The 20,681-nt window shown below is 40.4% G+C and overlaps 1 protein-coding gene across 1 annotated transcript in view; it reads left to right on the top strand.

Moving 5' to 3' along the window:
- LOC133542916 (E3 SUMO-protein ligase PIAS1-like) overlaps positions 1 to 20,274 on the top strand; it is a 173,406-nt gene extending 153,132 nt beyond the window's left edge. Inside the window, exons 14-16 of the mRNA XM_061887176.1 lie at positions 19,445 to 19,796; positions 19,891 to 20,037; positions 20,126 to 20,274. The gene's annotated coding sequence lies outside the window, so the exon portion shown is untranslated. The remainder of the gene's footprint in view (positions 1 to 19,444; positions 19,797 to 19,890; positions 20,038 to 20,125) is intronic.
- Positions 20,275 to 20,681: the final 407 nt, after the last annotated feature.

Genomic DNA, 20,681 nt, shown 5'->3' with positions numbered 1-20,681 from the left:
GCGGCTCCGGAGCCGCATGCGCCTCCTTAGCGCCGCCCTAGTGGCTCTCTGGAGCTTTTTCAAAAATATATGAAAAATGGAAAAAGATCAGGGGAAAATAACATTTTTTGTTTTAATTTGGTTCCTTTGGGCCCCCCGCGACGCCAAAAGGGAATATGCGGTAGAAAATGGATGGATGGATGGGAGGACAAACATGACACAAACCTCCCTAATTGCTATAAAGCACACTGTTTGTATTAAACATGCTTCACTGATTCAAGTATTTGGTGAGCGCCGTTTAGTCCTACTCATTTTGGCGGTCCTTGAACTCACCGTAGTTTATTTACATCAGGGGTGGGCAACCCGCGGCTCCGGAGCCGCATGCGCCTCCTTAGCGCCGCCCTAGTGGCTCTCTGGAGCTTTTTCAAAAATATATGAAAAATGGAAAAAGATCAGGGGAAAATAACATTTTTTGTTTTAATTTGGTTCCTTTGGGCCCCCCGCGACGCCAAAAGGGAATATGCGGTAGAAAATGGATGGATGGATGGGAGGACAAACATGACACAAACCTCCCTAATTGCTATAAAGCACACTGTTTGTATTAAACATGCTTCACTGATTCAAGTATTTGGTGAGCGCCGTTTAGTCCTACTCATTTTGGCGGTCCTTGAACTCACCGTATCAGGGGTGGTCGACCCGCGGCTCTGGAGCAGCATGCGCATCTTTAGCGCCGCCCTAGTGGCTCTCTGGAGCTTTTTCAAAAATATATGAAAAATGGAAAAAAGGTGAGGGGGAAAAAAACATTTTCTGTTTTAATTTGGTTTCTTTGGGCCCCCCACAATCCCAAAAGAGAATAACCGGTGGGAAATGGATGGATGGATGGGAGGACAAACATGACACAAACCTCCCTGTTGGTATTAAACATGCTTCACTGTTTCAAGTATTTGGTGAGAGGCGTTTTGTCCTACTCATTTTGGCGGTCCTTGAACTCACCGTAGTTTGTTTACATCAGGGGTCGGCAACCCGCAGCTCCGGAGCCGCATGCGCCTCTTTAGCGCCGCCCTAGTGGCTCTCTGGAGCTTTTTCAAAAATATATGAAAAATGGAAAAAGATGAGGGGAAAATAACATTTTTTTGTTTTAATTTGGTTCCTTTGAGCCCCCCGCGACGCCAAAAGGGAATATGCGGTAGGAAATGGATGGATGGATGGGAGGACAAACATGACACAAACCTCCCTGTTGGTATTAAACATGCTTCACTGTTTCAAGTATTTGGTGAGCGGCGTCTTGTCCTACTCATTTTGGCGGTCCTTGAACTCACCATAGTTTGTTTACATCAGGGGTCGGCAACCCGCAGCTCCGGAGCCGCATGCGCCTCTTTAGCGCCGCCCTAGTGGCTCTCTGGAGCTTTTTCAAAAATATATGAAAAATGGAAAAAGGTGAAGGGGAAAAAACATTTTTTGTTTTAATTTGGTTCTTTTGGGCCCCCCGCGACGCCAAAAGGGAATATGCGGTAGAAAATGGATGGATGGATGGGAGGACAAACATGACACAAACCTCCCTAATTGCTATAAAGCACACTGTTTGTATTAAACATGCTTCACTGATTCAAGTATTTGGTGAGTTCCGTTTTGTCCTACTAATTTTGGTGGTCCTTGAACTCACCGTAGTTTGTTTACATCAGGGGTCGGCAACCCGCGGCTCCGGGACCGCATGCGCCTCTTTAGCGCCGCCCTAGTGGTTCTCTGGAGCTTTTTCAAAAATATATGAAAAATGGAAAAAGATGAGGGGAAAAAAAAGTTTTTTGTTTTAATTTGGTTTCTTTGGGCCCCCCGCGACGCCAAAAGGGAATATGCGGTAGAAAATGGATGGATGGATGGGAGGACAAACATGACACAAACCTCCCTAATTGCTATAAAGCAGTGGTCCCCAACCGGGCCGCAGAATAATTTTTTTCTTAATTTTTATGTTTATTTTTGATTAAAGATAGTAATAATAATATATATATACTTTTTTTTATCAAATCAACATAAAAAACACAAGATACACTTACAATTAGTGCACCAACCCCAAAAACCTCCCATTTTCATGACAAAGAAAAAAAATATTTTTTTATATATATTTTTTTTTTAATTAAAAAAATTTTAAAAAATTAAAATTAAATCAACATAAAAAACACAAGATACAGTTACAATTAGTGCACCAACCCCAAAAACCTCACATTTTCATGACAAAAACCTCCCTTTTTCATGACAAAGAAAAAAGAAAAAAAAATTTGCTATAAAGCAGTGGTCCCTAACCACCGAACTGCGGACCGGTACCGGGCCTCGGCTCGATTGGTACTGGGCCACAGAAGAATTTTTAAAATAATTTTTATGTTTTTTTTTAATTAACAAAAAAAAATATATATATATAATTATTATTATTATTTTTTTTAATTAAATCAACATAAAAAACACAAGACACACTTACAATTAGTGCACCAACCCCAAAAAAGAATCCCCCCCACCCCCTTCTGGTGGGCCGCGGGACAAATGATCATGCGTTGACCGGTCCGCAGCTACAAAAATGTTGGGGCCCACTGCTATAAAGCACACTGCTTATATTAAACATGCTTCACTGATTCAAGTAATTGGTTAGCGCCGTTTTGTCCTACTAATTTTGGCGGTCCTTGAACTCACCTTAGTTTGTTTACATGTATAACGTTCTCCGACGTTCGAAGACGTGTTTTTTGCCACTTCTTTTTCTGTCTCATTTTGTCCACCAAACTTTTAAAGTTGTACATGAATGCACAAAGGTGAGTTTTGTTGATTTTACTGACTTGTGTCGAGTGCTATTCAGACATATTTGGTCACTGCCTGACTGCAAGCTAATCGATGCTAACATGCTATTTAGGCCAGCTGTATGTACATATTGCATCATTATGCCTCATTTGTAGCTACATTTGAGCTTATTTAGTTTCCTTTAAGTCCTCATAATTCAATTTATATCTCATGACACACTATCTGTATGTAATATGGCTTTTAATTGTTTGCGGCTCCAGACATATTTGTTTTTGTATTTTTGGTCCAATATGGCTCTTTCAACATTTTGGGTTGCGGACCCCTGTTTTAGGGGGCCACAAAAAATGTCATTACTGGTTTTATTTTAACAAAAAATGTAACATATGTTTTTTATTGCAATTTAGTCCTTAAATAAAATAGTGAACAAACAAGCCAACTTGTCTTTTATTCGTAAGTAAAACAACAAAGGCTCCTATTTAGTCTGCTGACATATGCAGTAACATATTGTGTGATTTATCATTTTATTATTTTGTCAAATTTATTAAGGACAAGTGGTAGAAAATGCATTTTTAATCTAGTTGTTCATTTACTGTTAATATCTTCTTACTTTCTCTTTTAACATGTTCTATCTACACTTCTGTTAAAATGTAATAATCATTTATTCTGTTGTTTCATATTTTACATTAGTTTTGGATGATACCACAAATTTGGGTATCGATCCGATACCAAGTCGATACAGGATCATGCATTGGTCATATTCAAAGTCCTCATGTTTCCAGGGACATATTTCCGGAGTTTATAAACATAATATACATTTTAAAGAAGATGTGATGCCAAAAAATATCGACGTAATCATAGTAATATCGCTCCTGTACTTTGTATCATTACAGTGGATGTCAGGTGTAGATCCAACAATGGCGTTTGTTTACCTCATCAAGCGGGTGAGCTACAGTGTAGTGAAACATGTTTAACTATTCCTCATCCTGCAGGGATGATACTTGTAAGAAACTTACTTTATTTGTCACCATGGAGGCGATGATTTGTGATTTAGAAGTAGCTAAAACACTGCAAACTGCGAATGTACGTTCGCCGCTAGCTAATTAGCCATGTCTTAAAGCACCTCTTCCTGAGGGCGTTTCGGTGTTATAACTTCACCTTTATCGTAAGTTTTTAAGCCAAAATGCGTCCGATCTCCCTTTTCTGTATACACACTGTGTCAGCTTGTAATTACTCAGTGATCATGTGCTGCCGAACATGCTCCCCTGCTCGTAAAACCAGCAATGACACAACGTTACAACGGCGGGGGTGCGACACTGGTACTTTTTAGAGGCGGTATAATACCGAATATGATTCATTAGTATTGCGGTATTATACTAATACCGGTATATTGCACAAAGCTGTCAATATTGTCCAGTTTGGTTTCACAAATATCCGTGTTGTTTTATTGTGCTGTTCACATGATGATGCCTTTTCTATACCGCGTATCCTCGCTGTAAAGCTGGAGCCAATCAGAGCTGAGTAGAGCAGCCAAAAATTGTACTCAGGAGTAATGTTACTTTAGAGCAGGGGGCGTCAAACTCATTTTAGATCGGGGGCCACATGGAGGAAAATCTACTCCCAAGTGGGCCGGACTGGTAAAATCACGCCACAATAACTTAATAATAAAGACAACTTCAGATTGTTTTCTTTGTTTAAAAATAGAACAAGCACATTCTGAAATTGTACAAATCACAATGTTGTTGTTGTTGATTTTACACTTCCATGTTGCGGTTGACAGTATTCCAACTTTATTTTATATGTCGTTATTTATACTTTCAGAACAAGTTATGTGATAATGTTCAAGATCAGAAAATAATATCAAAATCAAATTACAGGATGTTATTTATGTAGATTGCTCATTTTCCTCGACTGGTGCGCTAATATCATGTGGTTTATTTATTTTACCGTATGAAGCATCATCTACAAATATAAAAATAATTGCTATTGTGACATCTAGTGGACACATTTAGAACAGCAGTTTCTTTCATTCAAAAAATTTCGGCTCATTTGTATACTTGACAAACTCATCCCGCGGGCCGGATAAAACCTTTTCACGGGCCGTACATTTGACACCCCTGTTTTAGAGCAACACCAAGTATCATTTCCGAAATAAAATTGCTCTCCAAGTGCCACCATAAGTACCAACATTACAATACAGCAGCCTAATAGGCCTAAGTATTCATTAAAAACATAGCAGAGATTTTATTTAACAAGTATGTTTAATATTTTTGGCCAATTAACTTAAAATTTGAATAGTAGCACTTTGTTAAAAAAAATACAAAAACATAAAACAATGTACTTTAATTAAGTGATTGTTTGACGTACCACTAGATGGAGCCACAGTTTCAGAATCGCAGTCTCATTTAAGTTCTGTTACGCCCCTCTGGGAAGAAAACAAAACACACCCAACCACCTCCCCGCCCTCACAACTATAAATAATATCATTTGTCTATAAAATTGTACTTTCCAACCTTTCACAGGCCACATTAAATGATGTGCTGCAACACTTTATGTGCCAGGTCCATTTAAATGACGGAGCGGCCCACAAAAATTATGTATTGGGCTACTTTATATTAAGTCAGGGGTTCTTAACCTGACTTAACTTAATGAGCTTTCCACTATAGCGGGGGTCAAATATTTACACTCAATTTATTTTATTCAATCATACAAGGATAAACCTTGTCAAATGATATGAAACCACGTGTTAATCACTAAGATTATTACTAAGGCTTAGGTCAACCAGATTACGAAAATAAATACTAATCATAGAAACTGCAAAAGAAGAGACTCATAAAAACTGATGGAAAAGATTAATTTACATAACAGTTACACAGGTTTAAAATAAATACATTCTAAGTAAATTAGTGCAAATATTATTAAATATATTTCTTAGAGTAACTCTCAATGAAAGTTAAGTGCAAATGACATTACATCTTCACCACTTGAGTCATCATTTTTGCGCCGAAAAAACTGCTCAGTGACTTTATCCCCAGACTTCTTCTGTTTGTATGATATTGTCATTACTGCCACAAGTGGTGGGAAAGTGTATTTCAATTTAGCGCAACTGCGGCCCATTCGAAACACAGCTGAGGAATGGATAATTTTTGCGGCTCAACAATGATGTGGTGGTCCCACTTTAAATGACGTGGAGGACCCCTTTTATATGGTGTGGCGATCACATTAGATGAATAAATAATGTGGCAAATAGGGCTGAAACCACGTTTTGATAGTCGATTAGTCAACGATTATTTTAACAATTAGATTAGATTAGATTAGATAGTACTTTATTTATTCCGTCAGGAGAGTTCCTCCAGGAAAATTACAATTTTCAGCACAATCCCATTCAAGATCAGACAAACATTACGGGGAGACAGAACAGGATCGCTGACGGGTCTGCCGGCTTCCAGCGCCCCTTACAAAAAAGATGACATACAGGTAAACAAGGGGTGGGGGGATGGGAGAAAAAAATAGAAGATTAAAATAAAATTAAAAAAAAATTAAAGAATCGGTCTTAGCCTAGGCCCTGGAGTGGGGGTGCAGACTGAGGACAAGGGAAAAGAACAACTCATAGCCATAGTACACATCCCTCTTACATGTGTGTAAGAGGGAAACATCAAACATCAAAGAACACAGAGGACATTAAAGACATTAAAGCAGCAGATACAACCAGACACTTCTACATACAGCTATGAATAAAAAGTAAAAGAAACATATCCACTGTGGTGGCCTCTGCGGTGTTCCACGCCATCGTCCGCTGGGGAGGAGGGAGCATGGCCAGAGACAGAAGCAGACCCAACAAAGCAACCAAGACAGCCGACTCCACTCTCGGCCAATGTCCAGTCCGCTAGTTAGTCGACTAATCGGATAATAAAGCGTAAACACATTTAATGGCTCTAATTCGTCCATCGACTTCTAAATGCAGCTTAAGTTATTTTAGGCAAGTGCTTACTAACAACAAAGATGACTAAATCATTCATAAATATTAATTCATACTATAACTGTCCTGCTTATTCAGCTGTTACAAAAATCAAAATGACGATTAAAATGCAAAAGGAAAGGCAAAGTGGTAAATAAAAACAATTAACCTTGTTTTTGTATTTAAAAAACTGTTAAAATAACAGCAATGAAAACAAACAACAAAACACCAAATCTAACTCTTTCTTTGGAGGGCCAAATTAAATGCCAAGGCTGGCTACATTAAATGTTGTGGAGGGCCACTATAATGCCAAGGCTGGCTTCATTAAATGTTGTGAAGGGCCACATTAAATGCCAAGGCTGGCTACATTAAATGTTGTGGAGGGCCAGGTTAAAGGACAAGGCTGGCTACATTAAATGTTGTGGAGGGCCACATTAAATGCCAAGGCTGGCTACATGAAATTATATGGAGGGCTACGTTAAATGATGTAGAGGGCCACTTTAAAAGCAAAGGCTGGCTACTTTAAATGTTGTGGAAGTCCACATTAAATGCCAAGGCTGGTTACATGAAATTATATGGAGGTCCACTTTAAATGCCAAGGCTGGTTACATTAAATGTTGTGGAGGGTCACTTTAAATGCCAAGGCTGGCTACATGAAATTATTTGGCGGGCCATATTAAATGATGTAGAGGGCCAGATTAAAGGCCAAGGCTGGCTACATTAAATGTTGTGGAGGTCCACTTTAAATGCCAAGGATGGTTACATGAAATTATATAGAGGGCCACTTTGAATGCCAAGGCTGGCTGTAGCTGGATGTATTAAATGTTGTGGAGGACCACATTAAGTGCCAAGGCTGGCTACTTTAAATGATGTGGAGGATCACATTAAATGCCAAGGATGGTTACATGAAATTATATAGAGGGCCACTTTAAATGCCAAGGCTGGCTACATTAAATGTTGTAGAGGACCACATTAAGTGCCAAGGCTGGTTACTTTAAATGATGTGGAGGGTCACATTAAATGCCAAGGATGGTTACATGAAATTATATAGAGGACCACATTAAGTGCCAAGGCTGGCTACTTTAAATGATGTAGAGGGTCACATTAAATGCCAAGGATGGTTACATTAAATTATATAGAGGGCTACATTAAGTGCCAAGGCTGGCTACATTAAATGTTGTGGAGGTCCACTTTAAATGCCAAGGATGGTTACATGAAATTATATAGAGGGCCACTTTAAATGCCAAGGCTGGCTACATTAAATGATGTGGCGGGCCACTTTAAATGCCACGGCTGCCTACAGTAGATTACATGATGTGAAGGGCCAAATTAAATGCCAAAGCTGGCTACATTAAATGTTGTGGAGGGCCAATTTAAAAACCAAGGCTGACTTCATTAAATGTTTTGCATGGCCCGTTTAAATGCCCATGTTGGCTACATTAAATGATGTAGAGGGCCAATTTAAATGCCAAAGCTGGCTAGATTAAATAATGTGGAGGGCCACTTTAAATGCAAAGGCTGGCTACATTATAAATGATGTGGAGGGCCACCTTTAATGCCAAGGGTGGCTACATTAAATGATGTGGAGGGCCACATTAATTGCCAAGGCTGGCTACGTTAAATGAAGTGGAGGGCCACTTTAAATGCCAAAGCTGGCTAGATTAATAATGTGGAGGGACACTAGAATAAATAATGTGGAGGGCCAATTTAATTGCAAAGGCTGGCTACATTATAAATGATGTGGAGGGCCACATTTAATGCAAAGGCTGGCTACATTATAAATGATGTGGAGGATCACATTAAATGCCAAGGCTGACTACAATAAATGATGTGGCGGGCTAGGATAAATGCCAAGGCTGCCTACAGTACATTACATGATGTGAAGGGCCAAGTTAAATGCCAAAACTGGCTACATTAAATGTTGTCGAGGGCCACTTTAAATGCCAAGGCTGACTACATTAAATGTTGTGGATGGCCCATTTAAATGCCCAGGCTGGCTACATTAAATAACGTGGAGGGCCACTTTAAATGCCAAATCTGGCTAGATTAAATAATGTGGAGGGCCACGAGAATAAATAATGTGGAGGGCCAATTTAAATGCAAAGGCTGGCTACATTATAAATGATGTGGAGGGCCACTTTAATTGCCAAGGCTGGCTACATTAAATGCCAAAACTGGCTAGATTAGATAATGTGGAGGGCCAATTTAAATGCAAAGGCTGGCTACATTATAAATGATGTGGAGGGCCACATTAAATGCCAAGGTTGGCTACTTAAATGATGTGGAGGGCCATTTTAATTGCCAAGGCTGGCTACATTAAATGAAGTGGAGGGCCACATTAAATGCCAAGGCTGGCTACATTAAATGCTTTTTGAGGGCCACATTAAGTGCCAAGGCTGACTGCAATAAATGATGTGAAAGGCTACTTTAAATGCCAAGGCTGGCTACATTAAATGATGTGGAGAGCTATTTTAAATGCCAAGGTTGACTACATTAAGAGATGTAGAGGGCCAATTTAAATGCCAAAGCTGGCTAGATTAAATGATGTGGAGGGTCTTTTTAAATGCCAGCGGTGGCTAGATTAAATTATGTGGAGGGCCACTTTGAATGCCAAAGCTGGTTTGAATAAATAATACGGAGGGCCACTAGATTAAGTAATGTGGAGGGCCAATTTTACTGCAAAAGTTGGCTACATTATAAATAATGTGGAGGGTCAATTTAAATACATAGGCTGGCTACATTATAAATGATGAGGAGGGCCACGTTAAATGCCAAGGCTGGCTACATTAAATGATGTGGAGAGTCACTTTAAATGCCAAAACTGGCTAGATTAAATAATGTGGAGGGCCACTAGATTAAATAATGTGGCGGGCCACGTTATATGCAAAGGCTGGCTACATTATAAATGATATGGAGGGCCACATTAAATGCCAAGGCTGGCTGCATTAAATGTTTTTTTGAGGGCCACATTAAATGCCAAGGCTGACTACATTATATGATATGATATGATACTTTTTAATTTTCCTGAAGGAACTCTCCTGAAGGAATCAATAAAGTACTATCTATCTTTAAATGCTAAAGCTGTGGCTACATTAAATGATGTGGAGGGCCACGTTAAATGCCAAGGCTGACTACATATTATGATGTGGCGGGCCAATTTAAATGCCAAAGCTGGCTACATTATATGATATGGAAGGCCAAATTAAATGCCAAGGTTGACTACATTAAGAGATGTGGAGGGCCAATTTAAATGCCAAGGCTGGCTACATTAAATGTGGTGGTGGGCCAAATTAAATGCCAAGGCTGTCTACTTTAAAGGATGTGTGGGTCCACTTTAAATGCTAAAGCTGTGGCTACATTAAAAAATGTGGAGGGCCAAGTTTAATAAGATGGCGTACCACATTAAATTATGTTGCATGTCAATTAAATGATGTGCAGGGCCACATTGAATAAAGACCGGGCTACATTAAATGATGTAGCTGGTCACAATAAATGATGTGGCGGAACATTTAAAGGACTTGCCAGGCCAATTTAAATAACTTGCCGAACCAGATCATGAGTCACATTGGATGATGTGACGAGTCATAGAGAGGTTTCTTCAGCGCAAAAATGAAGACTAAAGTGGTGAACTTGTCATTTACACTTTAATTTTTTGACAGTTTATTTTAAAATATATTTATTATTAATTTATCGTGTGTATTTTACAACAGAATAATTGTATGAAAATATATTTTTTGTCGTTTTTTTTTCCGAGTGTCTTTTTTTCAGTATATTTGGTTAGAACTTCTATTTCTAATCAGCCTGACTGCCTAAGGTTTGCGTGTTAAATAAACAATAATCTTTGTGATTAAAACATGGTTATATGTCATTTAAAAAGATTGTAAACTGTAAGTAGCTTATGTATAATCATTGACTATGATTCAATCAAGAGTAAGATTACAAAATCACCGTTAATATTTGAGTGGGCCCCCCAGTCGTGGAAAAGTTGGGCCCCGATGTCTATAACAGTGGTTGTCAAACTTTATTCATCAAGTACCACCTCAGAAAACACTCTCCAAGTACCATTATAATGACCAACATTAAAACACAGTAGCATAGTAGGTCTAAAGATTCATTAAAAACATGGCAGAGCTTTTATTTATCAATTATATTGAATCATTTTGGCCCATGGTACATTACACACAGATTAAACATCTGCATGGGCTGAAATCAAATCAAACTTGCTAAGCCGGTACTGGTAGGGATGGTATATACCAGATCTGGGCAAATCACGGCCCGGGGGCCATATGTGGCCCGTTTATCTTTTCAATCTGTTCTGCCGGACATTCCCAAATATTTTTTTAAGATATTTAAGATGGAAAGTGTAGCTGCCATTATGATGTGCAGTGATGTGTTCAAAGTACCATAAGTCTTAAACTATACAACATATTTCAAAGGTTGGAATCTGCGCTTTTGCATGTTATTTTAGTGACTTGTGTTGTCCTGATACCAATATTATTTTGATAATTTTCATTACTTTTCTAAATAAAAAGGACCAGAAAAAATTCCGTTATTGGCTTTATTTTTACAGAAAATCTTAGGGTATGGCGGACCGGTACTTTTCAGAGGCGGTATGGTACCGAATATGATTCACTAGTATCGCGGTACTATACTAATACCCATTTACCGTACAACCCTACTAGTTACTATGGTAACCTACATCACAGCAGCTCAGACGAGGCACCAAGCAGTGTGGGTGGGGAGCGTTTCCACAGAGTGTTTCCAGAGTGGCCATCCTGAAATGCGGGTGTCAGGGACAGACGTGGAAGGAGATTTTTACAAGAAAGTTTAGTGAAGTATCAGATATACCGGATTGTAGATGTTTTTTGTTTTTTGACCCTTCATGTTCATATTTCGCTGTGTTTGTTGCATTTGTGTTGCATTTGGCTTGATGGTAAAATATGTCGATTGAGAGGGGGTGTGACGTTCATTTGTTCTCAATAATCAGAGTTTTATCGTTCATAGAAAACAATAAATATTCCATTCCTCTTTTAACGTGGTTTGTCATAAAGTTTTTAGCATTCAATCCGACATTATTGTGAGGTTTTGTATTAGTGTTCCTAAAAATAGATATACCGGTCCCCAGACACATTTTTTCCTCTAAATTTGGCCCCCAAGTGAAAATAATTGCCCTGGCCTGGTTTATACTGTTGTGTATATGTGTAAATAAATGAACACTGAAATTCAAGTATTTCTTTTATTGATATATATATATATATATATATATATATATATATATATATATCCCGAAAGGTAATAAGCGGTAGAAAATGGATGGATGGATGGATATATATATATGTATATATATATATATATATATATATATATATATATATATATATATAATAGAATACATATATATATATATATATAGCTAGAATTCACTGAAAGTCAAGTATTATATATATATATATGTGTATATATTTAATATATATATATATATATATATATATATATTAAATATTTGACTCTTAACCACGCCCCCAACCACGCCCCGCGCTCCGCCCCCTCACTCTGTTCCTAGGAAGTAGGCAGTATTGCCTAAATGCATCAATAAATGAATTTTTTTTCGGTAATTACAAATTTAAACGGTATTACAAACCGTCAAGAATTGTACCGCGGTTTATCAACATACTTTTTATCGTTACATCCCTAAGATAAAAAATAATAATACATAGAAAATATAAAAACATGTCAAAATAAATTCATTAAAACACAAATTGAGATTTATTTTGTAAAAACATGGCATTTATGTATCAATAAATACATTTCTTTAGGTAGGAGTCTATCAACATATAAATAGACATATTTTGTTGGTAAGTAGACCATGAAACCAAACATATTGCACATAAAATTCCCTCAATTCCGAAGTGATGAATGCTCTATCTCTGAATAACACTTTACATTCAAGCAAGTGTCAACAGTTCAATCATGTGTTGATTCCAAATCTTCTGTGGAGGTGTTTAGAGGCAACTGAGAGTGAATATCGAGATCAAGACAACCGAAGGATACAGTCCATGGAGCAATATACTATTGGAACGTCATAACCGGACACTCACAAACATCGTCCAGCAAGTTAAACGGGAAAAAGATTGTGACTGGTGCTCTGCCTTGGACTGGGCCTTAAAGGCTAAGAACTCCATGCAAAATGTACATGGTTCTAGTCCACATCAACTGGTATTTGGTCATAATCCTAACCGTCCCACTGTATTGGTAAATGAGCTGCCTGCACTAGAGGGCTCTACAATGAGCACAAGAGTAGGAGAACACATATCAGCTTTGCATGCCTTAAGGAAGGCTTTTCACTGAAGTTAAATGTTCAGAGAGGATAAGAAGGGCATTAAAGGCCTACTGAAATTAGATTTTCTTATTTAAACGGGAATAGCAGGTCCATTCTATGTGTCATACTTGATCATTTCGCAATATTGCCATTTTTTTGCTGAAAGGATTTAGTAGAGAACATCGATGATAAAGTTCGCAACTTCTGGTCGCTAATAAAAAAGCCTTGCCATTACCAGAAGTAGCAGACGATGTACGCGTGACGTCACGGGTTGTAGGGCTCCTCACATCTTCACATTGTTTATAATCATAGCCACCAGCAGCTAGAGCTATTCGGACCGAGAAAGCGACAATTCCCCCATTAATTTGAGGGAGGATGAAAGATTTGTGGATGAGGAAATTTAGAGTGAAGGACTAGAAAAAATAAATAAATAAAAAAGGCGAATGCAGTGAGAGCGATTCAGATGTTGTTAGACACATTTACTAGGATAATTCTGGAAAATCCCTTATCTGCCTATTGTGTTACTTGTCTTTTAGTGAGATTATAAAGTACCTGAAAGTCGGAAGGGTGTGGCCTCGGGTGTGTTGACGCCAGAGTCTCTGAGGGAAGTCATGCAGCTGCAGCAAGACAGAAGCTCTGCTGATGTCTCCGGTAAGAGCTGACTTATTACCACAATTTTCTCACCGAAAACTGCCGGTTGATATTTGGTCAGGATCCATGTTCGCTTGACCGCTCTGATCCATAGTAAAGCTTCATCTTCGGGAATTTTAAACAAGGAAACACCGACTGTGTTTGTGTGGCTAAAGGCTAAAAGCTTCCCGCCTTCATCTTTCTACTTTGACTTCTCCATTATTAATTGAACACATTGCGAAAGATTCAGCAACACAGATGTCCAGAATACTGTGTAATTATGTGATTAAAGCAGACTACTTATAGCTTGGATCGGACTGGAAAATAATTTCCGCTACTACCCAAGACGTCAAACGTACAAATTATCATACGAGTCATCATACCGCGACGTTTTCCACAGGACACTTCCCGGGAAATTTAAAATTGCAATTTAGTAAACTAAAAAGGCCGTATTGGCATGTGTTGCAATGTTAATATTTCATCATTGATATATAAACTATCAGACTGCGTGGTCGGTAGTAGTGGGTTTCAGTAGGCCTTTAAGAAAACAGCTCAGATACACGGATGAAAAATATGAGACAGGAGAAAAGGTTTACTATAAACGAGGAGATAGTGCAGAGTGGAAGGGACCAGGAGTGGTGATTGGTCAAGATGAAGCCGTCGTGGTTGTAAGACACGAAGATATTCTAGTTAGAGTTCATCACTCACGACTTAATAAAGTGCACACACAAATTAAAGACAGGAATATTAATTAAAATTAATTTTAATTTTCCTGAAGGTTTTAATTTTCCTGAAGGAACTCTCCTGAAGGAATAAATAAAGTACTATCTATATATCTATCTATCTATATATTACACAAAGTAATATTCACACTAAAACAGGATGTGAAAAACATAAAGAGAACATAACCGCTGATAGTGACACAGATGCTTCACACAGAGCATCATGTAACTCAGATAATGAACAAAACACAGACGGTGAAAATTAACCTGACTGTGATGGAGAGGGAAGCGCGAGTGAAGGTGTGATTCAAACGGATGCACCTCCAAGTAGCTACAGTTTTGGCTCTCGGACTGAGCCCTGTGGAACTCTATTGGTTATCTTTGCCATGTCTGAATCAATATTATTAATGCTTATTTTACGTACGGTGGGGGAAGGAGGCGACACCAAAACCAGGATCGGTTCAACAGGTTTATTGAGTGTATGGGAGAGGTATGCTACTCTATGTGTTTGCTGTGAAACGATGTGTAGGATTAACAATGTAAATGTTACCAGTGTTTGTTTGTTGTAAGTGCGTGTTGGATGAATATTTTGTTAGACCACATGGGCAAGGCAAGAAGGTAGTCAGTGGGTAATGAAGTTGTTGGGGGATAGAGAGAAGCAACGAGGTCCGTGTCCAAGCAGCCGTCGAGGATCAAGGGAGGCAGTCCAAAATCCAGAGAGGAGTCGAGGCACACAGCTCGATCACGGGGAACAGGAAACACACTGAATTACCATTAATTCATTAACGTGGACCCCGACTTAAACAAGTTGAAAAACTTATTCGGGTGTTACCATTTAGTGGTCAATTGTACGGAATATGTACTGAACTGTGCAATCTACTAATAAAAGTATCAATCATTCAATCAAATAAAAACTGCGGGGAACACAAAGGACATAAGACTTGAGAACAAGAAAGTCACAAGGAGAGAGCCTGTACGCAGGAGGGGGAAGCCAGAGACGGGATGCTTACTACTAAGAGTGAACTAAGTTCCGGCGCAGGTTCCTCGGGTCCGCTGGTTTTTATACTGCTTGCCTTCATTAGTCCCAGGAGCGAGCAGTGCATGCCCTGGCGCGCTGCCATCGGAGGCGCTGATAGAGCTTACCGCAGGTGGCATGCGGGGTTGAGAACGCGCCGTGACAGCTTACATCAAGGGTGTCAAATTCAAATACAGAGTGGGTCAAAATTTAAACCCGAACAAAGCCGCGGGCCGAGGTTGAACAATTTAACCTTTTAATAGGGACCCAAACAAGTTTTGCATTGAATCTTGAACAAGCAAGGCTTATATAACTTTATAGTGACATGCAAAATCGAGTTTCAAATTATAATAATTATTAAAAAATATCAATGGCATATCAAATAAAATTTAAATAAAAATTGAATGCCTCTTTTCGGCGGTGGGGTTGAGGTGGACAGGGTTTGGTTATAGCGGGGGGTGTATATTGTAGCGTCCCGGAAGAGTTAGTGCTGCAAGGTGTTCTGGGTATTTGTTCTGTTGTGTTTATGTTGTGTTACGGTGCGGATGTTCTCCCGAAATGTGTCATTCTTGTTTGGTGTGGGTTCACAGTGTGGCGCATATTTGTAACAGTGTTAAAGTTATTTATACGGCCACCCTCAGTGTGACCTGTATAGCTGTTGACCAAGTATGCCTTGCATTTACTTGTGTGTGTGTATAAGCCGCACATATTATGTGACTGGGCCGGCACGCTGTTTGTATAGAGGAAAGAGGAAACGCGGACGTGGAGAGAGGTTGTAGAGAACGCCAAAGGCAGTGCCTTTAAAGGCCACCCCAAATATTGTTGTCCGGGATGAAATTCGGGAGGGATACTGAACTTCGGGAGTCTCCCGGGAAAATCGAGAGGGTTGGCAAGTAAGAGTGTTAGCGGTGAATGCGGTGATACAGCAGCGGGCCAGCTTTAATGTTAATTTGATATTGCCTAAAGGGCCAAGTGAAATTACACGGCGGGCCAGAGTTTGACACCCATGGCCTACATACTGTTCTATGTCACTGAAATAACTGTTGAGCCAAACATGTGCAGTGTCTCTGACAACAAATCTTCCCATATTCTTTAAAAGCGAATACCTTGCTTTGGTCAACAAAAACTCCGACAGTGAACTCTTTATTGATTGATGTTTTATGTCTTTCATGAGTTCCATAACTACCATTGACATTGAGCTATTAGATCGATTTTAGAAAATTGTGGTAGAAAGGAACGACGAGACACCTTGGAAGGGACGGCAGATGTGAGGATCCCCCCTGGGTGACCGGTCCAATGGATGCTGAGTGGATACAGTTAAAGGCTTACTGAAACCCACTACTACCGACCACGCTGTCTGATAGTTTATATATCAATGATACAGCCGGTTTAGTTTACTAAATTACAATTTTAAATCTCCCACGGAGTTTGTTGTTGAAAACGTCGCGAAATGATGACGCTTATGATGACGCGTGTTTGTGACATTATTGGTTGAGCGGACATTTTTAGCCCAGCACCACTTACGGCTAAAAGTCGTCTTTTTTCATCGCATGATTTCACAGTATTTTGGACATCTGTGTTGCTGAATCTTTTGCAATTTGTTCAATTAATATAGGAGACTATAAAGAAGAATGCTGTTGGTGGAACGCGGTGGATTGCAGCTGTCTTTAGCAACCGAAACACTGCAAATGTTTCTTTGTTTGTTGTGAAGCTTTAGCGAACATGTTTCTCTACCACATGTCAACCAGCAAGTTTTTGGATGAGAAAATTGTGATATTAAGTCGGCTCTTACCGGAAACTTGTGCGGCGTTAGCGTCCTCCAGCACCAGCTGTTATCTTGGCTCCTCCATTGGCTTCACCGCAGCTTTCCGACTTTCAGGTATGACTTTATAATCTCACTAAAACCCTTTTAACACATTAAGCAGATAGGGGATTTTCCAGAATTATCCTAGTAAATGTGTCTAATAACATCGGAATCGCTCCCATTGCAATCGCGTTTTTTTTTCTTTTCTTTTTTTTCCTAGTGCTTCACTCTAACTTTCCTCATCCACGAATCTTTCATCCTCGCTCAAATTAATGGGGAAATTGTCGCTTTCTCGGTCAGAATCGCTCGCGCTGCTGGTGGCTATGATTGTAATCAATGTGCAGATGTGAGGAGCCCTCACACCGGTGACGTCACACGCACATCGGCTTCTACTTCCGGTACAGGTAAAACTTTTTTATTAGCGACCAAAAGTTGAGAACTTTATCGTCGATGTTCTCTACTAAATCCTTTCAGCAAAAATATGGCAATATCGCAAAATGATCAAGTATGACACATAGAATGGACCTGCTATCCCCGTTTGAATAAGAAAATCTCATTTCAGTAGGCCTTTAATAATGGGAGAGTCCAGTCCATAATGGGGCCAGCAGGGGATCCTCTTGCATGTAGACACGTTGGGGGGCAATGAGATGTCACCGACTGAGGCATAAGGAGTCGTTGCCCCGGAACACGACTTCATGTGGAAGTTCAGTCAATTGGGAAATCAGCAGCGCAGTACTGTATGTGACCAACTGATGCAAAGAGGAGTGGTCCATCCCGGGGCCCGACTTTGAACAGCTCGCGCCTCATCCGTGGAGGCTGATCCGTGGTCACCTGATAACCTCTCCATGCATAGGAATTGTGAATGATAGGCAAAATTACAAAAAATATGCAGTTCCCCTTTTAAGGACAGGTGTGATGATGGCAGATTTGAGGCACTCAGGAACAACAGCCAGCTGGTCCGCACAGTCCCCGAGGATAGAGAGGGGTCACTGACACAGGTTTGTGGAGTAGCTTTGTATTTCGTGATGACCTGGATTCTCTCCCAGTTGTAAGTCTCGGTGGTCAGTGAATTTGTTGTTGACCTTCTGCTTATGTTGGTGTTTTGCTCTCCTTAACTCAGGACACCAATTGGTTCTTTGTTTTCCGTATCCTCATCCCCTAAGTGATGGGACACAAGTAGGGGATTCTATATGTTTCATTGCCATGCAAGTTTCATAGTGTTTTATTGCTGTGGATTTTACATCGCATGTTATTTTACATTTTAGAATTTGATTGATTAATTACGTATAAAATACTACACGGTCTAGCTCCAGCCTATCTTGCCGATTGTATTGTACCATATGTCCCGGCAAGAAATCTGCGTTCAAAAGACTCCGGCTTATTAGTGATTCCTAGAGCCCAAAAAAAGTCTGCGGCCTATAGAGCGTTTTCCGTTCGGGCTCCAGTACTCTGGAATGCCCTCCCGGTAACAGTTCGAGATGCTACCTCAGTAGAAGCATTTAAGTCTCACCTTAAAACTCATCTGTATACTCTAGCCTTTAAATAGACCTCCTTTTTAGACCAGTTGATCTGCCGCTTCTTTTCTTTCTCCTATGTCCCCCCCTCCCTTGTGGAGGGGGTCCGGTCCGATGACCATGGATGAAGTACTGGTTGTCCAGATTCGAGACCCAGGATGGACCGCTCGTCGGGACCCAGGATGGACTGCTCGCCTGTATCGGTTGGGGACATCTCTACGCTGCTGATCCACCTCCGCTTGAGATGGTCTCCTGTGGACGGGACTCTCGCTGCTGTCTTGGATCCGCTTGAACTGAACTCTCGTGGCTGTGTTGGAGCCACTATGGATTGAAATTTCACAGTATCATGTTAGACCCGCTCGACATCCATTGCTTTCGGTCCCCTAGAGGGGGGGGTTGCCCACATCTGAGGTCCTCTCCAAGGTTTCTCATAGTCAGCATTGTCACTGGCGTCCCACTGGATGTGAATTCTCCCTGCCCACTGGGTGTGAGTTTTCCTTGCCCTTTTGTGGGTTCTTCCGAGGATGTTGTAGTCGTAATGATTTGTGCAGTCCTTTGAGACATTTGTGATTTGGGGCTATATAAATAAGCATTGATTGATTGATTGATTGATTGATTGTATTTTTAATTGCACGTTTTTATATTTTAGAATTTGATTGTCCTTTTAATTGTATGTTTTACTCCATGTGAACTTTGCTGGCATTTTAAGACATTGTCCCTTTTAGCTGGTTGCCCCTAACAACCATAGTGCCCAATCCAACGGCACGGGAAATTGGACACACCTGTGGAGCATTAGGACTGCGTACATTTAAAAGGAGCGACAGGAGGAGAGAAAAGTGGTGGGAGCAGGGTCGACAGAGGAAAAACGGCAGGCTTTGCCAGGAGGAGAGGGGACGGCAGGATTCGGCAGGTTCTGGCCGGGACGGGGTAGAATCTACTGTCTTTGCCGAGAGCGACCCGGTAGACGCACGCAGACTGGGAAGGAACCCCCGGGCCACACAGTAGACCCTGCAGGCTACCGGAACGAACCCCAAGACGTTCACAACAGGCAGGGGCAGAGGAAACTCTGTCGCCCAAGTAAGTGCCGTGTGTTGTGGATCTGTGGGGACACCCAACTGACTTTGGCTGTGGGCTCGTGCGTCGTACGGTGGCTGTGTGGTTCTGTGGACAGGGGGCGATTTGGATCCATGGACCTGCCGTGACCCCCGGAGCGACCAGGAGGCGGAGCGGGACGGGTAGGGCCACGTAGGTCCTGCGAGTGACCGAAGAGTGGGCGTACCCATTACGTTGACGCGGGACTACAAATCCTGCCTTGCGTGTAAGTGTGACGTCAGCCCGGATAGCGTCTCCGTGGTTTTGGTTGATTTTATCCCCGTGGCCTGCCTCCCTTTTAATTGTGTGTGCAGGAGGACGCCGTGGAAGTGGGCAGAGCCAAGACATGGACCCACACGCCTGACTGTACCCTCGCCCATCACATTCGTTACCATTTTGTTATTTTAGTGTTCACAACGTGACTGGTTTTAATTGTATTTTAATAAATTGTGAACCAGTATAATCATCTTTCCTTATTTTGGGACAGCTGCTCTCACTACATCTTAATATTTATATTGGTGTTAAGCAACATTTTTATTAGATTTCACACCTACGTGAGCACAGTGATGGTCTTTATTTCAATCACATAATCTGCACAGATGCAGATGAGGATCAACACGAGCGAGGTGTGGACGTGAGTACATAGTTGTTTACTTAAAACTATAATAAAAAAGAAACAAACTAAGGGCGCTCACAAGGAGGTACAGACACTTGGCTATGAACAAACAAAAGACTAGCATAAATGCAAAACTACAAACATGAAACAAAAACACTTGCTCGATTGGCATGAATAATGATAAACTATAAACAAAACTAGCACATGGCATAGATACAAAAACTTACACGGCATGGAACTATGGACGAGGGCAT

Source organism: Nerophis ophidion, linkage group LG25, assembly GCF_033978795.1.
Source record: "Nerophis ophidion isolate RoL-2023_Sa linkage group LG25, RoL_Noph_v1.0, whole genome shotgun sequence".
In the NCBI taxonomy this organism is placed as follows: Eukaryota; Metazoa; Chordata; class Actinopteri; order Syngnathiformes; family Syngnathidae; genus Nerophis; species Nerophis ophidion.
This window is presented reverse-complemented; position numbering and strand designations above follow the sequence as displayed.